This window comes from Cebidichthys violaceus, unplaced genomic scaffold (assembly GCF_023349555.1).
Source record: "Cebidichthys violaceus isolate CVI_PGR_0920_01 unplaced genomic scaffold, fCebVio1.0.p SCAF_50, whole genome shotgun sequence".
In the NCBI taxonomy this organism is placed as follows: Eukaryota; Metazoa; Chordata; class Actinopteri; order Perciformes; family Stichaeidae; genus Cebidichthys; species Cebidichthys violaceus.
In genome coordinates this window covers 1,632,719-1,650,366 of record NW_027176706.1, presented here as the reverse complement: position 1 = coordinate 1,650,366, position 17,648 = coordinate 1,632,719, and the positions used below count along the sequence as shown (strand labels likewise).

Genomic DNA, 17,648 nt, shown 5'->3' with positions numbered 1-17,648 from the left:
GGGATCAGGACAGGGCTGATACCTTTTAAAAAAAACAGGCATTTTAAATGTTTCATGTGTAGAAGACCAGCGTGCTTTTTACTTATTGCACAAAATGTCCCATTACTTTGGCTCACGAAATTATTCATGACGAACAGCTGAGTTTGTTCGTGTTACTTGGTTTCGACTAAGTAATATATGTCTGCTTTTATATGAATGTCCTTGGTTCTCTTTTCTCGTTCTTTTAATGTTTCAAAGTGCTCAGTTCAGAGCCGAGCTTTATGATGACACGGTGTACTTTATCCCCTCAAAGAAAGTAGCTCTCAAATAGGTTATAAAAACATTAAAACCTTCCATCCAGATGAAAGGGCATTCTGTACTGTATGCCTATGACAGCTGACAAATGATTGTGAAGTATGATGAATCAAGTGCATATTCAAACTGTGTTAATAACAAATGAACTTGCTAACACTGTGGACTGGCTGTAAATGTCAATCAAAATCAAAACAGGCAGTCGCATTGCTTCCATCCAAACAAGCACATAAATACATAAATGTAAAATATGTTATTTACAATAACTTCAACACTGCTTTTTTAAATTCCCAAACAGACAAATAAGCACTGCTCTAATCATTCTGGGTAATTACCTAAAATGTTGTGGACATTTATATATTATTATTATTATTATTTATTGATATGTATGGAACTACCTTCATTATAACAGTGTCTTCACATTCGCAGTTTTTATTATGCTTTTCGTCCAGCCCCGGATATAAAACCATACTTCTGTGAATGCTACCTGGCCATAGGTTTACAACATTGACCAACGTTCAAGCATTTAAAACTAGATTTGACACCAGGCCCCAAATACAAGACAGATGCTAGATGTTTGAGGCCAATTCCAATATTGGCTCATATTCCTTTTTTCTTCTTTTACAGAGACACATGGCATGCACACACCTGTTTAATGAGATTTCATTACGTTGGTTTATTTTGTCTACATGAACTGTGACCAGGATCACGCGGGACATTTTACAGTTCGTCTCCGTGAGGCTGTGCACAGCTGGCGTGTAGCAGGTGTACCGTTTCAAATGTTGACATTAGTTTAGTGCGTTAGCGTGCGAGAAATGCTGACTAAATTAGCGGGAAACACAAAGTACAGTAGAGGCTGACGGAAATGTCATTTATTTTTGGTAGGTATTTGACCTGATGTTGTAACATGTAAGTTTGGATTGTAAGTTAATGTTCATGAGGTGTTTTATGACTTCATGACCACGTAATTACTGCTAACGTGCACTAGGCTACCCGTAAAACATCTGGGCTGAACAGAGACTAAACAGCACCCACGGGACACAAGGTCAGTAAAAAGCCTAGATCGTCACTGGAGTCAGGTGGTCAAATGCAGGTAATCAGTAACGAACAGCAAACAAAAACAGGAAAGGAGATGGCAATGACCCCATAAACCAGAAGACAAAGCTAGACTCTATATACCAAAAAAAAACAACACTGGGAAAAGACAGATGAAGATCACAAAACGAGTGTAATGCCTGATGGTCCTAAAGTCCGAGTGCTCTGAACGTAGAGGTAGAAAACGATGCCGAGGGACACGCAGACGAACGTGTTGAGAGATCTCAGCTCCTTGAGATAAATGTAGAGCACAGAGTGGGAGGCCGTCTTTGTTTTGATTTTGATTCGTCACTCTGTGCTGTGCCTGCAGGGGGTGCTATTTTGCATAAATCTTACATAATCTAGCTTTGAGCTACAAAGGGGAATTTCTTCTCCGTGACATAGTGTCAGCTCCAAGTGCAGGTCTCATCCTCTGGAGAAGACAGTTTTAATATTTAGCAGGAAATGTATTTTTCCATTTTCTGTCGGCAATCTCTGTTTGGCACGCCGTACCTTCCTGGAGCTCATATTCGGAGTCGACGGACCCCTCGACGTACTCTAAATAAGTATAGGGTGCCTTTTAGGGCACTTCAAAAGGTTTTCTTGGGGGCCTCTGAAGGTTCCAACAGGAACCCTCTGAGGCTGCTCTCCAGTTTTTTTTTTTTGAAGAATAGCCTGCCTCTCAGCCTACCTTTCCACTCGCATTAACTTTTAATACAGCTCCTGGGAATACTTTTAGAATGTAACGTCTACTGTCTGTTTGTTTGTTTGTTTGCGTGTATGTAGGTTTTTCGGTCCCGAGCAGCCTAAGCTTCACAGTGACACATGCTGGTGCGAAGAAGTTTAAAATAAAATGTGTACCTTCTACATTTTAGGCCCTTGTCAGAAATCCTGTCCTCCTAAAATATTACCCGCGATGCCGTTTACTGTGATTTTACATTGTGAATCGGCCAAAAAAGGTGAGCCAACAACAGCACAGCACCGCCACTTGCACGCACGCACGCACACACACACACACACACACACACACACACACACACACACACAACACACACACACACAACACTTCAAACCACTCCCGTACCGCCGATCAATAAGTCGACACGGTTCCAAAAAGGGAGCATTTGACGGGCTTTGATCACGGAGCGATGTTTGTGATCACGCCTCACGCCTGTTGGAAATAAAAGGATCAAAACAGTGGTGCGTCTCTGCGCATCGTTAACGCTCGCCTTGCGGCCAGCGGGCGACGGGAACGTCTGAGAGATTCTGATGGATGACTACGCTGTTCGTTAGTTAGACACTCTGTATTAATGAGAACGTGTGTGGAAGCAATTTATTTTCTGGCCAAGTGAGTTAATCAATTAAGATTTTAGTTTCTCTTTCTCTGGCATCAAAGGCGAAAGAGGTTGAATCTTGATGAGTGTTTCTCGCTCTTGTCTGAACAGCCAACATCCCTGCGTTGATTAGCGGCACTTGATGTGTTTGTTTTGAATTACACTAAAATGCATTTACGAAAAAATAAAATGGAACACAACATCTATAGGCAGGCACTTGTATTCATACACTGGACAAGTTGGGTAATATTTTGTATTTTTCTGAGTCACCAAATCCTATGAAGAGGCAAGAAACAACAATTGATGCTACTAGCAAGTATTGTGTGTGTATCCACAACCTTATTCCTCTGTGCCTGAGCTCAATTGTTCTCCAGAAAACCTTTCATATGAGCCACTAGTTGCACTGTGACAAGTTCCTTTATTACTATGGACACACACACACACACACACACACACACACACACACACACACACACACACACACACTTTTTAAAATCAGCCCTATGTATACAGTATATTTAGTATGTATGTCAAGCTGTTTTAGGACATATATTTATGACTTTTCTGAATGATTTACATCTTAAGCAGGAAACAATGGGCTTTGGACTGAGAACCAAAGGCATGCTGGGAAAGTATTGACAGACTAACGCAACAATGTTGGGTTTTTGTCTTCTCATTGTTGTAACACAATGATGAATTAAGGAATATTGCCAGCCTCATTGTTTAACTCGCTACACATTTTAATTACCCTTTCTGCAAGGAAAATGATGTTAATTGTTCAACGCTTGTACCGAACGTAAACATGAAAAAAAAAAAAAAGAAAACTACGGAGCTAAAAGATGTTGGACAGACGCCGACAAGGAAGTCCATTCTGCAGCAAGTTCAGCCGTATTTGTATCACAGCAGTCTGCCACAACATGTGTAATAATGCATGTGAAATAATATTCATAGAAGCTCGCTATGGTTTATATATTCGCATAATGCGTTTCTAGCCTTTCTAAGCTGGCTTCCCATCAACTTCAGGCTTGATTTACAGGATTTTGTTTTCACATACAGCGTCCTGCATGGTCAGGAAACCAACCGTGAACATGTCTGACCTGCCCCATCCATAAATCACCCGGCAGGTCACTTCGGTCTTCTGACCGGGCTTACTGGTTTGACCCTCGAGCTCCACTGAAAACTGAAGGTGCCTTTTTTGAACGTTCGATTGGGCTGCTGCTTTTAAAAAAAAAAAAAAAAAAGCAAATTATGACTCACTTTTCTAATGTGGCCTTTGTCTTGAGCTGTATGTGTGTTTTCAAGGACTGTTGCTGCTTATGTGTTATTGTTTTATGGTCTTATTTTTTTTATAATTTGTATTCTTGTGAAGCACTTTTTGATCTGGCTCTATGAAAGCTGCTAAACTAAATTAACTTCACTTACAACCATACGGCCAGACGAAAACGTTGATATGGTTGAGGTATGGAAATTAGGGTTATTAAGATAAATAGGATTTGGCAACTAGAGAAGAATGTGGCTACAGTTAATGCAAAAAAAAGTTGGACAATATTTTGGCCATGTAGTAAATCCTATTTCAGAACTGCCTTGAATCGGAGTTGACCCTTGAGGGACAGCTTTGTTTCATATTAGCTTTGTGAAGCGTTTCGATAGAAGATATTACAATCAGCATCTTGAGAGTCAATCACAGACAGGGGATTAATCAAAAGTGGGGAATTTAAGATTTAAAAAGAGGGGAAACCTTGATGGGAGAGCAGAAGGTGCTCATAGATAAGCGTATCAGAGGCTTTTATTTATCCACAGTATGAGCGGCTAAAATATGTAGCCCTTTTTCCTGGGATTTTTTTTTTAATCTGCATTGCACAAAAGAAATGACTTTTCTTTTGATTCGGCCAGCCCCATACATCTTCTGCATGTCGATGCGGGACTGATTCCATCAAGGTCAATGGATTGATTGTCACAGTTATCATTATATATCATGAAACGCCAACTCACCCTCAGGGCACGTTTCAATGGGAGACCATCTTTCATTGGGGGGGGGGGGAGGTGAAGCTCCACTGACTGGTTATTCCCACGTTGCTTGCTTTCATCACACTCACTCTGGTGGATACGTACAAAACATTTCGTCTCCACAGTGTCTTTTGATGGACTCAGGGGGGCAACGGGGGCAATAGAATAAAGTTCAATCGTCACCAGCCACTGGAGATGACTCAATAATGGCGGCGTTATCCTTTAAGATGATTACTAGCCCCTGTGAGATGGCGAGGCCTAATCTTCACATCTTTACCGGATCCAACGGCGAAGAAACAGCTTTCTCTCCTGAGGGCTCGGGGTCACTTGATTACCCGGAGGTGAGGCGAGGTCCGTTTCATTTTTCTGTCGCTCTGTGTTTCCTGTTTCGGCGGCGACCGCCTTTGATAGCTACATCTGTAACGCCGGCTTCACAGACAAATCCAGCGGGTTTTTGATCAATGAAAAATGAAAAACCGGTCTGAAAGGCACTAGTTTCTGCTTCCATTTGTAAGGAATGAGACGAAGTCTGTCACGCTGTGAAGCTCCGAGGGCGAGTGCGCCGGCGAATCAAAGGTGGAGGAACATTCGCCAGCTGCAAAATTCAACTCTTCACTCGCTGGTGAGAACTGGACTTCCAACAGTGTATTCTCAATCTCCGACACATCCAGCCCGTACACCGCCTGCATTTGCATGGGAGTTTGTGCTAAACCTCTCGCTAAGTCATATTGATTCCACATTTTTGAGTAAGTTGTATTTCCTGTGGACAACTTGAACGCTCAGCAGAGTCTCAGGGAAGCCCTGCATTTGTTTGTGTCCAGAACAAGCAAATAAAAGCAGCCATGTCAGCTGTTTACGGGGGAGAAAGTACAATATCCTGCATTTTCACCGAATGCTTTTGTCTCTATTATAAATGATTTATTAGGTATTCATATCATTTCATTTGACATGCAACAAGTGCTGTGCGGGGATAATGGAATTATTAATGATGATGCACATTGCTCAGGTGGGGGGGGGGGGGGGGTTCAGAAGAGGGCACAGTTTCTTTGCATCCTGTGTAGAAGCGGACGGAGCACCGAAGCTGCTGCTCCTCTGCTAATGCGCTGCTTTCAGTATACGCTCGCCGTGTAGACATTGTGCGAAAAGGTCAACTCGTTCTCACTCCCGACCCTTCGAATCGTAGTGTTCTGAGAATCCCCACAGCGTCACACACTGGGGGGGGGGGGGGGGGGGTTTGTTGTTGCTGGGGCAATTTTTTTCTGGCTGCGCTGGACACAGCTAAGACCCGCTGTGAGGTTTACACCCCCTCGTGCTGCATTTCCTCTGTGAAAGGTGCAATACGAATGCAGTTCATGGTTGTTACGAAAAACAGATCTTGGTCAGTGTCTGATACAGACGCATGGAAAGAACCCTTAAGTGGCCGTACGATTTTAAACGCTACCGTGTAACTATTAGAACCTAGACTTTATTTTATCACGAGACTCGTTAGTAACGTTAGTCACATGAGTCGCTCGTTAGTGTTAGGAAAAGATTTTGGAAGACGTTAACTTGAGTGAAAGTTGCCTAAACCTAACTTCCTGTAAGAGAAGGAAGTTTATTTTGAAAATACATGTCCCTGACAACGTCCCGAACTGACGCTACAGGGGTCTGTAGAGCCTCACGGTTTGAAGCTTAGGAGCACTGACCAAGCTGCAGCATTTGTAAAGTTCAACAGCATGCTGCTCTGAGGTTCTCCTTTGATTAAAAACACCGGTTTCACTCACTTATCCCTGTTGCTTTTACATTTAGTGTTGGAATTAGTGCTGTTTGTACATCATCTTTAATTTATCAAAAAAAAAAAAAGAAAAAAAAAAAAGCCTCAACAGGAAATTAAAACAGGAGCAGATCAGAGAGCAGGCAGGCCTCTTAATGAAATGAGATGAGATGTACTTCTAGGACTTCTAATATGAGCCCGTTTCAGATCCAGACCTGGTTCTCTCTGAAGTTAGCCCAGGTGAGGTAAATACATGTTATGTAGTATTTGAGAATGTGTAGTACTTCTAAATCTTGTACCCCAAAAACGTCATTATTGTGCCTCAGTGTTAATGTAAATGTCATAAAGCATAACTTTTTACATTTTCCAGTAGCCAAGGCTTCACGTTTTGTTCCCTAGAAACTTTAACCCCGTCATAGTACATTTAGAATAAAGAGAACCACAGTAACTATATCATTGTGATACGCGGTAGGTGTCTGGCGATGAGACACATTTGACGGGTCTCTCTTATTCATCCAGGTACTGCTAGTGTCATGTACCTCTGAATGTGTTTTACTGGGGCTCATTAGTAACGTATGGTACATCTTTAAAGTACACCAAAATGACAGGGTAATTTTGTGGTTCTTGACATTCGTCAATTAAAATGAAGGCTTCATACATTTTAAATTGAGAGATTAAAAGAGGGGACATAAGAAGATTCCCAGTCAGTTAACCCCAGCCTGAAACACAGTGAAAGCGGAGGTGATACAGCAGCAGGATCGGGAGGTTCGTCCGAGACGAACGACTGCAGAGAGCGGCTCATCGGGGAAGACAAAGAGGCCAGCAGCAATATTAACAACCCCCGCAGTACGCGGCGTGTTCCCGGAGTCCTCCCGCTCTGTGGATATAAAAGCTCATTTATATGTTTGCATGGTTTCTGGGCTGTGCGGTCAGGTGGCAAGACAGACTCCCTAAAAATAAAATCCAGTTCATCTTAATTATGAAAGAAGGCGCACTCGGCGTCTTTGAAACGACACGGAAAAAAAGCGCGTTTGGGGTCGGACTAGTTTGAACTTTGTGGTTTTAATTCGGAAGGATTTGATACGGAGCCAATATTGCAATTAATAGATTGTTTTCTGTTTTATAATGCGTCATTCTATTACCGTTATACTATTAAACTCCTGTCCTTTATTTGTTGGACACCTAGCATGAAATAAGATACACGTCGTACCGAGCCAAATAAAAAATAAATCATCTGGTGTCTACATTAATAGAATTGGATATATTAAAAAAACGCTTTAGGGATTCAACCCAGTTAGTTAAAGCAAATGCAACTTCTAAGTGAACAACATTGACAATGACCTCACATGTGTACAGATAATACATTATACCATGGCATACCATTGATGGAAATATATAAATATGGCAGCAACGTTCAACATATGTATCGATAACAGCAGCGGAGTTGGACAGCTGCTGATAAGCTGCTGCTGGAGCTAACGTTAGCGTTAGCTTCACACAGCGCTACGTCTGACTGCTTCACAGCTCTGGAGTCCGGATTCAACTTTAAAGGTCACGTATTTATAAGCAGAGTAATATATATATATGAATACTGTGAAAGTATCAAGAACCTCGATCCATGTAGGAATACATACAGCCTGCATTCAGAGACGGAGCGTGTCAGACGGAGGGTGAATACGTGTGTATTCAGATTGACAGCATGATAACATTAACGCATGTCAACATGAACTAGTAGAACCCCGAAACACAGGTATGAACCTGAAAATGGGCACGATGTGTCTTCTTTAGAGGTAATGAGTTTAAAATCATATGATGTCCTTCATTGAAGTTGTGCTTGAGGAGACAATCGGTTCCACTCTTTAGTCTGTGTGGTGAAATATGAAGGTACAGCCAACAGCCGGCTAGCTTAGCTTAGCGTAAAGACTGGAAACAGCTACTCTGGCTCTGTCCAAAGGCAACACGCTCTGCCAATCAGCTCCTCTGAAGCTCATTAATTAACATATTGTAAATGACGCGTTGTGGTTTTATGGGAGGCTATGCTGGAGTGTCGGCTGTTGTCTTTTCCAGATGACAGCCGAGACATTTTTAATGTTTAATCGATGTTAATTGACTGCGGCTGTGTGCATTTACAGGTGACGCTGTTTCATTTTCTGCAGGTCGATGAGACAGTATTGGCCTGTTAATTACGTTGAGGCAAAAAAATTCAAATAGCTTCTTTTCAAATCCAGATTTTGATAGAAATACAATTTATTGGTCAGCCCTGGGCCTGAAGCTACTGCATAGTGAAAAAAATGAAGACACGTTTAAACAAGGACACGCAAATACCGCCGGCACCAATCAACCCCCGCACAGCTCGGCAGTGTTGCGAAGAGGAGCCGAGTGAAGGATCCCCGGCTCGGTGCGGCATGAAGACCTTTCAATGCCTAATGACCCCTGAGGACACAGTCCTTGAATAGGTTGGGTGGGCATACAAATGAACGATTATACGCAGAACTAATCAGAGATTCTAAACTAGCACGCATCGCTCGGGGGCAAGAAAAGCCTCCGGTAATCGATCACTAACTGTAAATGACACTGGTGTTCACCGAGAGCGCCGGTTGCTGCATCGAGCTACAAGGCTGGGCAAAAGGCTCTGGTCGGGATAGAGGGGGAAGATAAATGGCTCCAAAATACCCAAGATATTTCGGAGAGGGGAAAAAAAATCCACTGCCCTCTGGAACAAAAAAACACAATGTTCAAGTCAAAGAGGAATTCCAATCTTTCAACTTGACAGCGGATCCAAAGCCCACGGTGGAATCAACCACCAGCTGAGACAAAGGTTTGTCCTGGAGATGTTCTGATACTATGTTTTTCCTTCCCGATACCGATTTTCAACACCTACATTTGTGCATTGATGTATATATTATTTAACAGCTGTACGGATGTGATATGATTGCTACCATTGTTTGGTTAAACCCTTGGTAAAACATGAACAAATACATAAATACATAGAGAGAATGAACGCCTTAGAACTTTCCTTTAACCCGTCTAAGTCAAATATTGACAAACCGGTAACGTTACGCTCTCCGCCAACACGGTCAGTACTGCACATGTGCAGCTATCAGCACATGGAGAAGGATTTCGGACGCAGCGATCGCATTCTGACGATGGAAGGAGCTAGCGAGCGAGCGGCCTCGTTGCACATGTGCAGTAGCGATCGGGCTGGGCGTAGGGAATCTTGGCGACGCGTGTTGTTCCTGGGTAGCAGATCTCTACTTGATCCTGGACTTTTGCATCGGTACAAACTCTGTGGATTGATCCAAAGCGTGCACAGAGAAACCCCTTTCAGTCTGAAGAGGGCAACTGGGGACGAAGCCTAGATTCAGATGCACTCAGATAGTAGAAGCTTATCCAATAAGGTCGCAGTTGTTATCGAAGGAAAACGTGCGGGGAGTTTATTCATTTTTTTTAAATACATTGTCAGAAACTAGCTGCTTGTCCTTATTTCCTTTAGCTCATTACTTCGGCATATCCAAATGAAGAAGAAGGAAAAAAAAAAAAGAATCAAGTTTGATTTAATAGGTTTTCATTTCAGCCTTCAAGGCAATAAAAAAGTAGAGAATTAGACAGAGCCTGTAGACTTCTGATATTCATGGTGTATCCACACAGACGCCAGCCAGATGTACTTCCAATGCTGATTACAGAATTACTGAAGACGGTAATTATTCATAACCATTATAGAAGCCAACTCGCATGTGTGCGTGGTGCTCTGATGAAGACGTACGTGCGTTCTGATGAGGGACACAGAAACACTGTGCGGCGAATTCAAACGGATCTAGTGTCGTAGTTTAGAGCGATAATTCATTCTCTGTATTATAATCACCTGTGAATGCGTATATATATATATATATATATATATATATAGATATATATCTATATAAGATAGTTATAGCTTTATGGAACAGTTCGACACTTTGGAACATATGGTATATTCCTTTATTCTGAGAGGGAAATGAGAAAATCAATGTCAGTGTAATTCTCTGTGTATTAGAGGTATAATCAGAAATTTATTGTTATTTTAACAGTGGATCACATTACAGTTCCTACGTAATACAAAGTACGTATCTTCACGCAGTCGTTCCCATGATATCTTACTGAAATATTTTGCTATTTTTTTTGTGTGTTTTGCGACGGATTTCCGGCGTTCTACTTCAGAACAAAACTCACGGGACAAATTAGTCAACGTTGAGTTTCTGGTGTCACACGGGGACTGTGATCAGGATTTAAGGAAGCGGCGCACGTTCACTGTTCAACCAAGAAATCGCTCCAGAACACAACTCGCTCTAAAACCACGAGTTTTATTTTACTGTTCGTGTGAGAGTTACATACGAGACGCCAACGTGGAAACGTGAATCTTACGTTTTAGAGTGAGTTCTCTTTAGAAGCAGGGGTCCAGTCTTTACGCTAAAATAAGATAATCTAAGTGTCCAGATACTTAACACAGACATGATCATAGATACAATGATCTACTGCTTACATGGATCAAAGAGCTTGGGGAGCTTGTGTAAATAATTTGCTATAATAATCAAATAGTCGGCTTATCTTGTTCATTTTGGCTCTTTTCGTACGGGACAACATATGAATACAAATACGTAAAACTATGGCAATTCCAATTCTTTTTCTACTGAACTCTCTTGACACGTTACCTCGGGGTAACCTGTCTGCTTCCTGCTAGCTACCCGAGGCTGGTGCCTGCGTGCTCATTGAAATCACGTAGACCCGGAAGCCCACGACAGACGCAAATGAGCCGACGAGACGCAGCGGCGGATCTTGCTTGTTCCTCAGACGAACCTCGTGCTGCCGGTGATGGAGAGAGAGAGAGAGAGAGAGAGAGAGAGAGAGAGAGAGAGAGAGAGAGACGGCAAACGAATGTGCAGAGGCAAAGCACCGGCTGGTCGGAATCAAACTCAAGTGGATTGATAATGGCCGGTCATGTAATGACCCCCCCCCCCCCCCTTGAGCGGTCTCTTGGTGAGTAACGGTACAGTCATTTGAACAACGTTTGAATCAGCTGTGCTGTTGTTGTTGTTTTTTTTTAAACAAAATCAGTAAATGGCAAAGCTGTTTGTTACACTACTTTATATCCATGTAATAAATATACATATCTCATCTAATAAGGTAAAATGCACGACAAAGGAAGTGGATTTAGATGTGTTAACCTCCACAAAACTACTGGGAAAAAAAAAAGGCTAAATTGAAGGCAGCATTTAGCAATAGCTTTGTTTTTTTTTTTTATATTTTTGGTCAAAGCAATAACAGCCTCTTTTATTTCCCACTCCACTCCCACTTGTAGGAAAATAAGCAGCTCATTACGGAGGCTGAAGCTCACGTCCGGCTCGTCTCAGGTATTCCGAGCGCCCCGGCGGTTAAGCGAAGAGGAGACTATTTACATTTCTCTCGCTCGTTATTCCTGGAGTGACCTCCGGAGCAAAATTAAGCTACACTCTGGAACTCCGCGGGTCCAGTCGAGGAGAAGTCCTCTTCACAGAACGGTGCTGCTGTTTTCCATCGTGTTGTTTAATTAATGAACTGTTATTAACGATGGTAGCGGAGCGGTGGAGCATTAGGGAAAGTAATGATTCTACTGTCAGTAATTATAGCAGTGATAGGCCTGTTTATTATGATTAGTCTGTATGAGGCAGGCAGTTTTGTTTTTCCTCGCCGGCCTCTCTGTTGTCCTAATATATTTCTCAATTTTCATTTGCAAAATTGGTTATTACTTATTGTCGCTGCTGCTGAATTGCTGATTGAACATGAGCTGCACATGCTGATAATGACTCATGTTCTCGTGGGTATTGTGTTTATACAGTACATGTATGAGACAGCGCATAATGCCAAAGCTCTGGGCCGAAGCACAACAGTTCCTGGAAGAAAAAAAAAACTAAAATAAACAGCAACAACGAAGGAAACGGATCCAGATCGCCCCCTTTGCTCTGCCGCAACACATTCCGCCTAAGGCCGTGAACAAAAACACTGTTACAAAGGTTTTTTTTTTAAAAGCGCTCCTTATCTGCTCTGCTCATCAAGATGTAGTGCATTGTCTAAATTTACATTTCAAAATATTCCCCCCATTGTGATCAGAAGAACAAAGGGATGACACATTTTTTTTGGGGGGGGGGGGGGGGGGGGGGGAATTAGCGTTGCAAGACAACAACAACCCTATTGACTCAAGACAACGATCTTTTGTCCTGCGGGGCGCAGCGATGCGAGGCACATTTGATAAGAGGGGTTTTTTTTTTTTTGGTTTGTGCCGTACGCAGAGCACACCTGTCTGGCCTTCTTTTTAACGCGGTCGCACATTTTGATTCCCATGGTCTTGGACCGTGCTAGTCCACATTTACGAGGGTCACGGGTGAAATTTTTCGTCCACATTTACGAGGGTCACGGGTGAAATTTTTCCTCCCAGCGCGGAGATGAAGCGAATCATGTATGCGTGGAAGAATCTCACACTTTTCCGAGTTACGCCCGGCGTTGCGCCCCCCCCCCCCCCCCCCGGATGGAGTTTACAGTCCATTGTGAAAAGCGGCGGCGCTATCTCGATTTAAATCGCTGCCTTTTGTCTCAGAACAGACTTAACGTGGATTCTGTTCTAGGGAGAAAACATATTAGCTTGAAATCGGTTTTTTTTAACGTTCACGAATGTCAAAATAGACCCGATTGTCTCATCATCCTTCATTATCGTCGTATTGACAGAAACAAAACACTAAAAAAGCCTTCTCGACACTGTTCACACAGTCATGCCCTAAACCCATTTCCTTCCCACAAAACACAGGTAAACAAACCTGCACAGGCTGTGGGGAGTGTTGATGTGCTGCCACCACACATCCCCTGAGGTGTTAGAAATCTGAAACAAAGAGGCGTGGTGTGTGTGTGTGTGTGTGTGTGTGTGTGTGATGACGTGCATTTCAAAAGATTACACTAATTTCTCTGAACCTTTTTTTTTTTTTTTTTTTTTTGGTAGCATGAAATAACCTGAAACTGCTGTTTTGCAGCTCTGCCGTTTTAGCACACTTTCTTCTCTTTTCCTCCCTCTCTCCCTCGCTGTCTGTCTTCTTTTTAAGAGGCCATACTCACATAATGCCAAAGGTTTTTTTTGTTGTTGTTGTTGTTGTTGTGCTGGGAGCACCTGGTGAGCTAAAGGCTAGGCCAGGTGGCACACCAGCTTTGACTGCCAATTAGAGCGGCGGTGACCATGTGAGAGCTGCCCAAAGATAACTTCTAATTAACAAATGGACCTCCGAGGCATAACAATTAGCCTTTCCTTCAAATAAACCCACATGTCAAACCCACAGTCGGCAAAAAATACTGAGGACAAGCACAGACAGGAAGTAACGCTAATCCTCAACAAAGCCTTGAAGAGTGATCGCGTATGTATGGCACACATAATGTGTAGGTGAGTCTCTATATGGAACGAAGACATTTCTCATGACAAGGTCGTATACGCTTCCCTGCCTGTCAACAGGACTGTAAGGAGAATGAAAGATTCAGAAGGCACTTTACATTAATGATGACTGAGGGAGTGATGCGCTCACACACTCTCTGGGCCTAACTGATGGCACCGGGAAACAAATAGGACGGCGAGGGGGAACGACGGCTCGGTCTTCACGACGAAAGTCGAGGGTGGGGGGGGGGGGGGGGGGGCTCTCGCTTCCGTCAACATAGAAACGAAAGAGTTAAAACTCCTGGGGACGTTGTGTTAGTTAGATGTGTGCTTATGTGGCTGAGCTAGCCATCGAGAGGAGGAAACATCTGCCGCACAGTACAGTACGGCTTTACATAATGCATCTATCCCTCTTGGAAAGCACCAGCTGTGGACTCCTCTTCCTCTACTCCTCCTCCTCCTCCTCCTCCTCTCTCCTCCTCCTCCGAAGAAGAAGAAGAAGAAGAAAAAAAAGGCACCTGCCAATAAGCATTATCAAGCAAGCAGCCGCAGATAAAAAAAAAAAAAAGCCAACGCGGTAATTTGTGAACGAGCCTAATTGCAGGAGCGATGTGTAGCCTCGAAGTCGCTGATTGCACCGGGGGGTGGGGGGGGAGACGGCAATCAAAAGGGACGGCTTTTTATTTGTCGCGGAAGCGGTCGTGGTTTAAATTGTCGGGGGTTTTTTTTTTGTTGTAACAATCGACTCCGATAACCTCGCAGCCGGGACGTCGTTTTTTTTTTTGTAAAAGCTCACATGAAGAAAAAAAAAAAAAAAGCCATGTAGTCTCCACATGTGTTTATGAGGTATGAGAAAAAAAGTCTGCTCATGCTTTAGAAGACCGGAGGAAAAAAAAAAGAAAGAAGAAGAAGAATGGTGCTGAGGTGTTTCTTGGAAAACAGCCAGGACTGTTAAGTGGAAACAGAGGGCAAATCAAAAAGGAAGGGAGACGTCCAAGGGGAAAAATGTGAAGGGGGGGAAAAAAAAAAAGAAGACAGTGTGTGACGGAGCCGTAGAGGCCTGAACAAAAAGACACTAACTATTAGTGAAATATACTCGTACATGCTGCAGACGCATGCCGACCACCACCCCGAGGGACTGGAAACATTCCTGCAGTCTTGGTCCCAGACCCGGTTTGTGAAGTAGTGTACTTAGAGGGTCTGATTGGGTCTGTGGTGAGCCACGGGGATTCCTCTGTCTGGAGCAGGGAGTCTGAATGCCAGAGCAGAATAACTGATTGGCGCAAAAAAAAAACCCCGGACGCCGACTGGACTCAGGCCCGACGCCACGGCACCTAAAGACTGTGGGGTGGTGGGGTGGTGGGTGGTGGGGGGGGGGGGGGGGGGGGGGGAATACCTCGCAGGAGAAGAATCTTAAAAAAAAAACGAAAGTTGGATCGTTAAGAGAAACTTGCAAAAACTTTGAGAGAGAGAGAGGAGACGTTAGGCTTCCTCGTGGAAACGCTACATACGTTTCTGTTCGCTTTGAAGTGGAAGCGGCGGCGCGGGCGGCGGTTTCATCGGACTTTTTTTTTCTTCTTCTTCTTCTTCCTCGCAGCGTGTCTTCATCTGGCTGGCAGCTGGTGAGAGTCGCCATGATTCACGGTGACTCATTGCTTCTCTCCCGTGCTCCGTTGTTTAAAAAAAAGAGGAAGCCCACAAATGGAGTTCCTCTCAGAGGAATCGCACAGATCTTTTAAATTCGCAGCGTACACACGGATGATGAGAAAAGGCTGACTGAAGCGCACATTATTAGGATGAGACACATTTCTACCAAATCAGCTCCTCTCTCTTTTACGGAGTAACAAATGGCAATTGCTTATGGCAACCACAATTTCCAGATGTAATTGGGTTCCTCCATAATGGATGCCACCAGAGCACCCCCCCCCCCCTCATCACCCATCTCCCGCCGCCCTCCTCTCTAAATGCTGCAGCCCGGTCCCCCCAAGGTCACGCCATTCCAATCTGATTGGAGACGCGACGAAGGGAGCCTGGCTGCGCTAGCGCGTTTCCGTTGCTTATTATTTCTAATGGCGAGGAGAGGGTTTTGAGTGGAGAAATTAACCAGCCGGACGCCTTCATTAGCGAGCGAGGTGTCATTCTCGTGCAAAAATACACAACAGAGGGGTTCGCTGCGGAAGGCGTAACCCGTAAACCTGGAGTTACTCACGTCGGGAATATTAAGCTGACAAGTGAAAACACACAGTGATTAATGTTCACAACTAATTAAAAGATTTCTGTCAGACGGAAAGTGTTGTTTTTGTTTAATGAGGCCCGCTTCCAGGACAGCGGACAAACACACAGGTACTAGCTGTGCACAGCACAGATATCGCACATCTGCTGTGTGTGTGTGTGTGTGTGTGTGTGTGTTCAACAGTTGCTCAAGTCATGTGGATGGTACATAGTGTTTTTGAAGTCAGAGAGCCCCCCCCCACCCCCCCCCCCCCCCCCCCCCCCCCCCCCCCACCCACCACCACCACCACCACACAACCCAAAGCCAAGAAATGAAAACCAGCCCTCAAAAAGAAGAAGTTGCTTTTTCCCTCAAAGTGACTCTTTTATGGGTCATTGAAAACAATCAAGACGTGCACGCGCGCATGCTCATAATGAGACATGAAAAGCAGGGAGTGTGAATTATGGAATTATTATATATATATGGAACTATTGTCATGAATCTGCAGAAAAAAAAAAAAAAAAAGACCAATTTCCAAAGACAACAAAAGCTCGCTGTCTTTCTATAAGACGTGTTCATATTTCAGCGGATGATTTTTTTTGTTTATTGTTTTTTGCAGAATAAAGTTACAGTGCAACACCTGGTCAGCGGCACTTTACGACTTTAATCCCTCATGCGCGCCGCTCCGTTTAAGGCACTGCGATTTTTAGAAGCGTTAAGTAGTAAATACACGGGGTGCGGCGAAAGAAGCATGCATTGTGTCTCCGTATACTCACCCAAAGTGAAGCCGGGGCGGGGGGGGTAGGGGTGGGGGGGGGCTGCGAGTGAAGAAGTCCCGTTATTTCCTTGCGGTGTGGCGGCGGCTCCGCGGAGAACAAAAAAAAAAAAAAAAAAAGCGAGCAGCCCAGTCCAAGCTCGGAGGGTCCAATTTAAGGGGTGGGGGGGGGGGGCAAGATCCAAACTGGGAACCTCACACCGTTGCTTTTCTTCTTTCTTTTTTTTCCACCACCCTCCGTAAGCATGCACATCCGTGCGTTATTCTGCGCAGGAGGAGGATGCGGACGGTTCCTCCTCGCGTAGACCGTTACTCGCTCCCCGGCAATGAGAGGCATGCATTTTAATTCCTGAGCGCTGACCATGAGGGGCTTCACCACCGCTACGCCCCTCAGCATCCACACACACACACTCACACACTCACTCACTCACACACTCACTCACTCACACACAGCAGGATTCTTGACATGCGTGTACCGGGTCCTGCTGTTTAGCCTCTAGCTCATTGCTGCAGGAATCACCAATACGCTCCTATAGACGCAAAATAAAGAATTCATCTCTGCCCCCCCCCTCCTCGCTTTAATGTAATTGCAACGGTGTACGTGACTATTACTAATTGATCGAGTCTAATATCCTACATGCATGATCTCTGAGGGTACAACTTAACAGTGAGCCGCCACATCGTTTGATCCACACAACGACTGTATTTGTAGACTGACCTTTCTATATTTACTCCTAGGATCACTTCCGCTTGTTTCCATTCCAAGTGAAGCGCACTAATGA

The 17,648-nt window shown here is 44.0% G+C and overlaps 1 protein-coding gene across 1 annotated transcript in view; it reads right to left on the bottom strand.

Annotated features, from left to right (window-relative positions):
* LOC137887960 (CMP-N-acetylneuraminate-beta-galactosamide-alpha-2,3-sialyltransferase 1-like) overlaps positions 1-16,886 on the bottom strand; it is a 58,245-nt gene extending 41,359 nt beyond the window's left edge. The window contains exon 1 of the mRNA XM_068731230.1: positions 16,868-16,886. The gene's annotated coding sequence lies outside the window, so the exon portion shown is untranslated. The remainder of the gene's footprint in view (positions 1-16,867) is intronic.
* Positions 16,887-17,648: the final 762 nt, after the last annotated feature.